Genomic DNA, 7,543 nt, shown 5'->3' on the forward strand with positions numbered 1-7,543 from the left:
GGGTGTTCGCATGGCACTGTTGTAGCCAGCATCGTAAGATATTTACGTGCCAGATGCGCTAAAGATTCATATGTCCCTTTGCGCTTCAACCAACATTCCAGAGGACATGGGTCCATGCTGCAGACAGGTTCTGCTCGATAACAATCCAAAGCAGTGCAGATCGACTGAGTCAAATGCCACCAGCAGAAGGTCGATTTTCTTTTTTGGTGGTTCAGGTTCTGTAGTTTCCATATTGGAGTGTTGCTTTTTTAAGACTTCTGAAAACATGCTCCACACCTCATCCCTCTCAGATTTTGGAAGGCACTTCAGATTCTTAAACCTTGGGTCAAGTGCTGTAGAAATCTCACATTGGTACCTTCTTTGTGTTTGTCAAATCTGCAGCGAAAGTGTTCTTGAAATGAACATGTGCTGAGTCATCATCCGAGACGTCTATAACATGAAATATATGGCAGAATGCGGGTAAAACAGACCCAGAGACACACAATTCTCCCCCAAGGAGTTCAGTCTCAAATTTAATTAACGCATTATATTTTTAACGAGCATCATCAGCATGGAAGCATGTCCTCTAGAATAGTGGTTGAATCATGAAGGGGCATATGAATGTTAAGCATAGCTGGCACATAGATACCTTGTCGTGCTGGCTACAAAAGTCCCATGTGAATGCCTCTTCTCACTTTCTGGTGATATTGTAAATAAGAAGTGGGAGCATTATCTCTGGTAAATGTAAACAAACATGTTTGTGTTAGCAAGTGGCTGAACGTAAGTAGGAGTGAGTGGACTTGTAGCCTCTAAAGTTTTACATTATTTTGTTTTTGAGTGCAATTAGGTAACAAAAAAAATCTACATTTGTAAATTGCACTTTCACGATAAAAAGATTGCACTACAGTACTTGTATGAGGTGAATTGAAAAATACTTTATCATTTTTGCAGTGCAAATATTTATAATAAAAACAATATAAAGTGAGCAGTGTACATTTTATATTCTGTGTTGTAATTGAAATCAATATATTTGATAATGTAGAAAAACATCCAAAAATATTTAATAAATTTCAATGGGTATTCTATCGTTTAACAGTCCAATTAAAACTGCGATTAATCATGATTAATTTTTTAAATCAAGATTAATATTTTTAATTGCGTAAGTTAACTACGATTAATCAACAGCCCTAGTTTGAATGTGAAAAGAAATAAGTCTAGATGTGTGTGTTGCAACTTAAAGGACCATCCTAACTTTTAGTTTAATATCTTTCCTCCCCACATTGAGAAACTTGGTGCTTCTCTTTTTTATGCCACTACTCTCAAATCATTCTAGAAGGAATAAGAAATCAAATATCATATTCAGCTCTACACAGTCAGAACATGTAAAATTTTAATTTGGAGGCAGCCACTAGCAAAGAGAGGTAGAAGTGGTCATCTATTATACTAGATTTGGGACCTAATCTAGCGGCTACTGAAATTAATATATATTTTGTCATTGACTTCAATGGGAGTCAGGTCAGGGTTAACTGTAATTCTTTTTTTTTTTTTTTTTTTTACAGTATTTGGGATTCCACCCCATCCATTTTCTGTTTCACCATGAACAAGATAGAAAACTATCATTTTCCTCTTTTACCAGAGCATGGGAATGACAGGTGATGGGCAACACCTGCATTTAAGAATTTGTTAATCATTACTGATTAGTGCAAATATGGTCCCTGGCTTAAATCCATTCATGAGTTGTATAAATATAAACCACCTTCTTTTACCATAAGTCATAACCGCACTCGCACAAGATCAGTTAACATTCCAGAACTCTGAAACCACTGCAGTTCTGGAGCTGCCATTTTATGAGAATTAACAAGGACTTGCAATTGAATCACAACCTGAGAAGAAACATATTTACTAATTTTACATGGAATGACTCTAAAGTGAAAGGATTCAAGGTTTTACCGTATGTTTACTCAATCTTAATTTGATATCATGAAACTTGTTCATAACCATTTCTACTGAAGATTGCTAATGTACAACTAAACTCACTTTCCAACTGCTTTTCTATAAATATATTTATGTTGTGCATATAATGTACTCATTGATTCTTGCCTGCCTATATTCTTGCACCCAGACTTTGCAGGGAGTAACGTGCTTATCTTACAGTTCTGAGACACATATTAACTTCTGTGTTTTTAAAAATGTGTTGGGACTGTCTAATTAGAATGATTGTATGCTGCTCCAAAAGACGAGAAGAAAGGCAATCTATCTTTATGGGCATATTATGCTAAAGATTGGGCTAAAAAGATAGAGAAAATGTTGTCAAAACCTCCAAGCACAGTACTACAAAAAAATCCTACATGGCACACCATAAAGGAAGGTGCAAGATTGTCAAATGCAAGTACACAGAAAGTCACTACTGATCCATATCATTGTACATTTAAAACAACTGTTGCCCACTGGCACCGTCTGTGGTCCTGTTCCTACAAAGGGATCCTGTCACTGCTCTAACTTGAGCCAGAAGCTTGAAGCCTCTGGATGAAAGAGAGAATGTTTTCCAACACAAAGCAGACAGTAATTCTGAAAATTAATTGGAGGACAAAATGAATCATTGAATATTTAGTACAGTCACTTTACTTCACCACTTCCTTATTCAATATTGAAATGAATCCGGATTGGAAATTTTGATTTGTTTCTAGTGAGTAATCAAAACCATAAGTCATACGAATAGAGGAAACACTGAAATAGCTGAGATTAATCACATGACTCTTTTTAGAAAAGTAATTTACAAAGCATATTAGTGTATAAGACATCCATGTGTTCCATTCTTTTGTTTGACTTTAAAGCTACTGTGCTGAGAGAAAGAGTTTACAAACAAATCTCTTTAAAATAAATTTTAAAAATCTCTCCAGTCTACTTAATTCTTCCCCCTTTATCCTTTATACAACTGAGAGGTCATACAGACATGTGAGGGGTTGGCAGGAAGATTACAGGGATGGGTGGGAATGTGAAATGTAACTGAGTTGAGTGATGGAGATCAAATCTGGAACCCACAGAGGCTGCTTAGGTACCAGCTGGGAGAAAGATGGACATACATTTATTACAATATAGTTAGAAAAAAAAATCTAATTAGCCTTCTTTTATAATCTCACAAACAATACATCAGTTCTGACTCAAAATTTTTCATTCTCTAGGTATGCATTTGTCTGTAGTTAGGACGCTATTAGGGCCTGATCTTATTCCTACTGAATTCAACAGCAAAACTTCTATAGATTTCACTGGAAACAGAACCAGGCCCCTACCATTTACATCGGTGCAAAGTGGATGTAAAATGCTACCATTTTGATTTAGCAACATATTACTCAGAGGTATGTGACTGTACAAAGTGCAGCGCAGTGGAGAATCAAGGCCTTAACCTTTATGAGCCCCTGTGGGTAGCTGACATGAATCAAAGTCTCTAAAATATTATAACATTCACTTTGGTATTATGCTGGGATCTCCTGTAAACTATTGGTCCTTAAAGTATAAGCTAAAGCTAACATTTTCAGGACTTGCCTCTGCTTTGGACACCTACATATTTGGTTTCCTAACTTTAGATACAGTAGTGTCTTAGATAAAAAACTAAAAAAGCAAGGCACCCAAACTTCGAGGACACTTTTGAAAATCTGGCCCTCAGTGACTTGCCTCAGCTCACAGAGTTGAGCCAGTGACAGAGTAAGAACTAAAAATGAGGTCTCCTGATTCTCATTCCTGAACAGTAGCCACTAGACCGGGGTGGCCAACCTGAGCCTGAGAAGAAGCCAGAATTTACCAAGGTACATTGCCAAAGAGCCACAGTAATACGTCAGCAGTCCCCCATCGGTTCCTCTGTCCCCGCTCCCAGCACCTCCCATCCACTGGCAGCCCCGCTGATCAACGCTTCTCTCTCCCTCCCCACACCTCCCGATCAGCTGTTTCGTGGCATGCAGGAGGCTCTGGGGGGAGCAGCGAGGGCATGGCAGGCTCAGGGGAGCGGGTGAGAAGGGTGGAGTGGGGGCAGGACCTGTGGCAGAGCCAGGGGTTGAGCAGTGAACACCCTCTGGCACATTGGAAAGTTGGCACCTATTGCTCCAGCCCTGGAGTTGCCTATACAAGGAACCACATATTAACTTCTGAAGAGCCACATGTGGCTCCTAAGCCATAGATTGGCCACCCCGTACTAGACTATGCTGTCTCACCTTCTCTTAGAAAAATGTAGCACAAACCATAGTAGGTACTATCAGCCTTGCCAAGTAGCTATTCTACCAAGTTAAGTACAACTTCCACTATTACTTGAATAACATTTTGTTAGTCACTTTTTGTTAAACACTGACAGTATGGTCAACAATGTACAAAACACAGAAAAAGAAATGTCTCCTGCCCAGGGGAGCTTACAATTCAAATAAGAATCTTGCTCTGTGAATTTTTCAGAAGAGGCCAAGAGTTTAATTTTTAATGTCAAGCAGAAATGTTTTGTCCATGTTCAGTTCCTATCCTCACAGAGAGCTCTCTCTAAGTTCTTATACTGCATAAGAGTAGGACTCCATTACATATACATATAAATACCCAAATGCAATATTTTCATAGTGATGTTCATTAACTAAATACCTGAACACTAAACTTGAAAAATAACAGCAGAGTGTACAAAACATGTATACAAAGAATAATTATTGAAAACATAATATAATGTACAAACCCCGGTATTAAATAAACCAGATATTTTATCTATGGGCTGGTTATGTCCACAGATACATGTGATTTAACTATCTACAATCTTTCATAAACTATGAGGAGTCAATTTTCAGCACAAATTGTCAGAACAAGATCATATATTAACCGGTAATGTCCACGCAGACATTGTTTGACAACTTTGTGTTAGATATTTTACAGATTAATTGTCATCATGGAACCGATGTGCAGTCCTTAGACTCTCAGAAGAAAAATGAAGATCAGAATGTTCTCCTAATTGTTTAATGGACCGAAAAAAGTAGAATTATGAAACAAATCCACAAAGTTGCCGGGTGCCACAGAAAGAGAAAGGTGATTAGTTATGAGCAATGAAAGGGATGCTGTCTAAACTGAGAAGGAAGAAAGATTAATTAGTGGCCTAATTGAACCATTTAAGGTCATGTCTGTGTGTATTACTAATTTGAAACTGATTTATTACAATTTAAAAATACTGAATCATCAAATGTACATCTACAGAACAAAACAGTACCAGCAAAGTATCAAAAACGTACTTTATTATTTTGTTGTCTGTGTCACCAGATCTAAATTAAAGGGACACTGGCAACTTAAAAAGCACATTCCTGTTTGGAAAAAAAAAAATTGTTAACAGTAACAGCTAAGAATGATCAAATCTGTTCAGAAGCCCTTGTGTTGTTTATTTTGATTAACTTCATGTAATCTGCAGTACACAGTTTTCGATATGCCCCCAAATATATGATCTGACAACGTATAAGTGCATTACAGAAGTTGTTTGGAATTAAGCTAGAATTTTTGGCAATTGAGGCCCTGATCCAAGCAAGCATCTGAGCATGTGAGTTGTTCCACACCAGTCAAACATATGCTTAAATGCTTTCCTGAATCAGGACCTTGTTAGGGGCTCAATGGGTTTTGCCACCTGAGGGGACACAGGGAGGCAGTTAGAGACTGTGGAACATCAGTTAGATGTTTCTGCTAAAATTATCAGCAATGTAAAAATGTTGACATTTAAAATGCCATATTTAGGTCTCAATCATCTCACTGGAAGCAGGGAGCAGTGTACACATCTCTGAGTTATAGTTTCTGGGTGACTGTAGATTCAGGAAGACTGCAATGCATCATCTTACATCAGATTAACATTTTCAAGCTTTTTTTTTGCAACCACCGGGACTAGAAACATAATATTTTAAAAATAAAACCTTAGATTCTAGAGCACAATTCTGCAGCACAGTGTGGATTCCAAGATAAATTCCAGACAACACAAAGAATCCCGACTACAGGTTTCAGCATGCTACACTCCATTTTGATCAAATTTTCAGCCACCTTGTAGGTGCTGTCTTTGCTAAGACTACAGACCGTGGCATGCAATACTCCATTTTATTCTGAACAGAGGTGCTCATGGAAATCTACAGGTACCAGCATGTTCATCTTGGTAAGTGTGGACTGTGCATTTTTGCCCTAAGTGGAGTCTGCTCTGAACACTGGGAATCTGCCTGCAATTTTTCAAAAAGAAAATGAGGGTGATCTGTATAACAGACCCATGTTATAAATTTTATAGTGTCCAAATGGAGGTCTGGTCCCATGGTCAGGACCATTTTCACATTGTGGTGTTTGTTGCTAGAAACCACCAAAATTAGATTAAATCACAGGTTCAAAATATTGCCCAAAGCAAGCTTCCTAGTACCACCTTTTCCTTTCTCCTCTTTCTCCTGATGCTTCTTTTCTGCCCTCTTGTACAGTGTTTATGTTTTTCCTTAGGCCATATTTTGTCACTCGTTTTAGATGACAATTAAAATCTTCTCTCCCCGCCCCCATCTCTCTCAAAGAGGTTTTCTTCGCTGATTTGGCCTTTCTTCTTCTGCTTCCTTTTTGCCTTCACTGCTTTCTCTTGCCATCCCAATCACTCCGCACCATTTCTAAGCCCCTTGCTCCCCTTCCCCTCCCCTTTCTCCTGCACCCTCCTGGGACTGCGGGCTGCATACCCAGGGGGTGAGTATTTTGGAGGGCGAGCGGCTGAGGGTGGGAGGTCAGGTGGCTCTCATTGAATCGGGATGGGGGGTCACCCTGCCCCTGTGATTACCCCTCTGTGGGGGTTTATGCCCCCGGGCTGCCAGATGCTCACCCTGCGCTCGGCTGAGACCTCCACGCCCAGAACCCCTCTCTGCCCCCGGCCCCGCTTACCTGCCTGCAGGCTCAAGGGTCCACTCTGGGGTCTGGGCGAAGAGGGCCTCAGGCCACGCTGCAGGCGTCGTTAGGATGCTTCGGTTGCTAGGGCCGAATGACAAGCAGGACTGACAATTCTATCAGGCAATTCGCGCCTTCGAATTCAACCCGCCTCCTGCAAGGGGAGCCGCGATTGGCTGAGACAGACGAATTCTGTTCTAAAGGCGACACCGAGAAGACTACAATTCCCAGCATGCTATACGCTGCCATTCTCGTAGCCACCGGCGTGAGACGGTGAGCAATGCATGCTGGGGATTGCGGTCTCCTCACTGGGGCGGACGAAGAAAGAGTCTATTCTGGGCGCATTGTGGGCTCCTCTGGCTGTTCAGTGCAGCAAAGGAGCGGCCTGCGCGGGGTATAGACACCTGGCTGCGAGCAGGAGGATGGCTCTCAGATCCCTGCAATCTGTTTTTAAGGTGAAGGCAGGGGGGACAGACCTGCTGCCCCAAGGCTTATCCATAGAGAGGGAGACACTTCACACACACCTCTCCCCTCCACAAGCCTTAACCACAAGCTGCTGCTGGAAGACCTTTGCTTTTGTGCTAGCTCTTCCGACACAGCCTCTGCACCTGTGTCAAGATTCCCCCTCGGTTGCTAAAGCTGCCACCCTGCCCCCACACACAGGTGGCTC

General features: G+C 40.8%; 1 protein-coding gene across 3 annotated transcripts in view; it reads right to left on the reverse strand.

Moving 5' to 3' along the window:
* Positions 1-6,960, reverse strand: part of DNAI3 (dynein axonemal intermediate chain 3) — a 55,657-nt gene extending 48,697 nt beyond the window's left edge. For all 3 annotated transcript variants that reach the window (XR_012160430.2, XR_012160427.2, XM_073357196.2), the window contains exon 1: positions 6,871-6,960. The gene's annotated coding sequence lies outside the window, so the exon portion shown is untranslated. The remainder of the gene's footprint in view (positions 1-6,870) is intronic.
* Positions 6,961-7,543: the final 583 nt, after the last annotated feature.

Source organism: Lepidochelys kempii, chromosome 8 (assembly GCF_965140285.1).
Source record: "Lepidochelys kempii isolate rLepKem1 chromosome 8, rLepKem1.hap1, whole genome shotgun sequence".
NCBI classification, from domain to species: Eukaryota; Metazoa; Chordata; order Testudines; family Cheloniidae; genus Lepidochelys; species Lepidochelys kempii.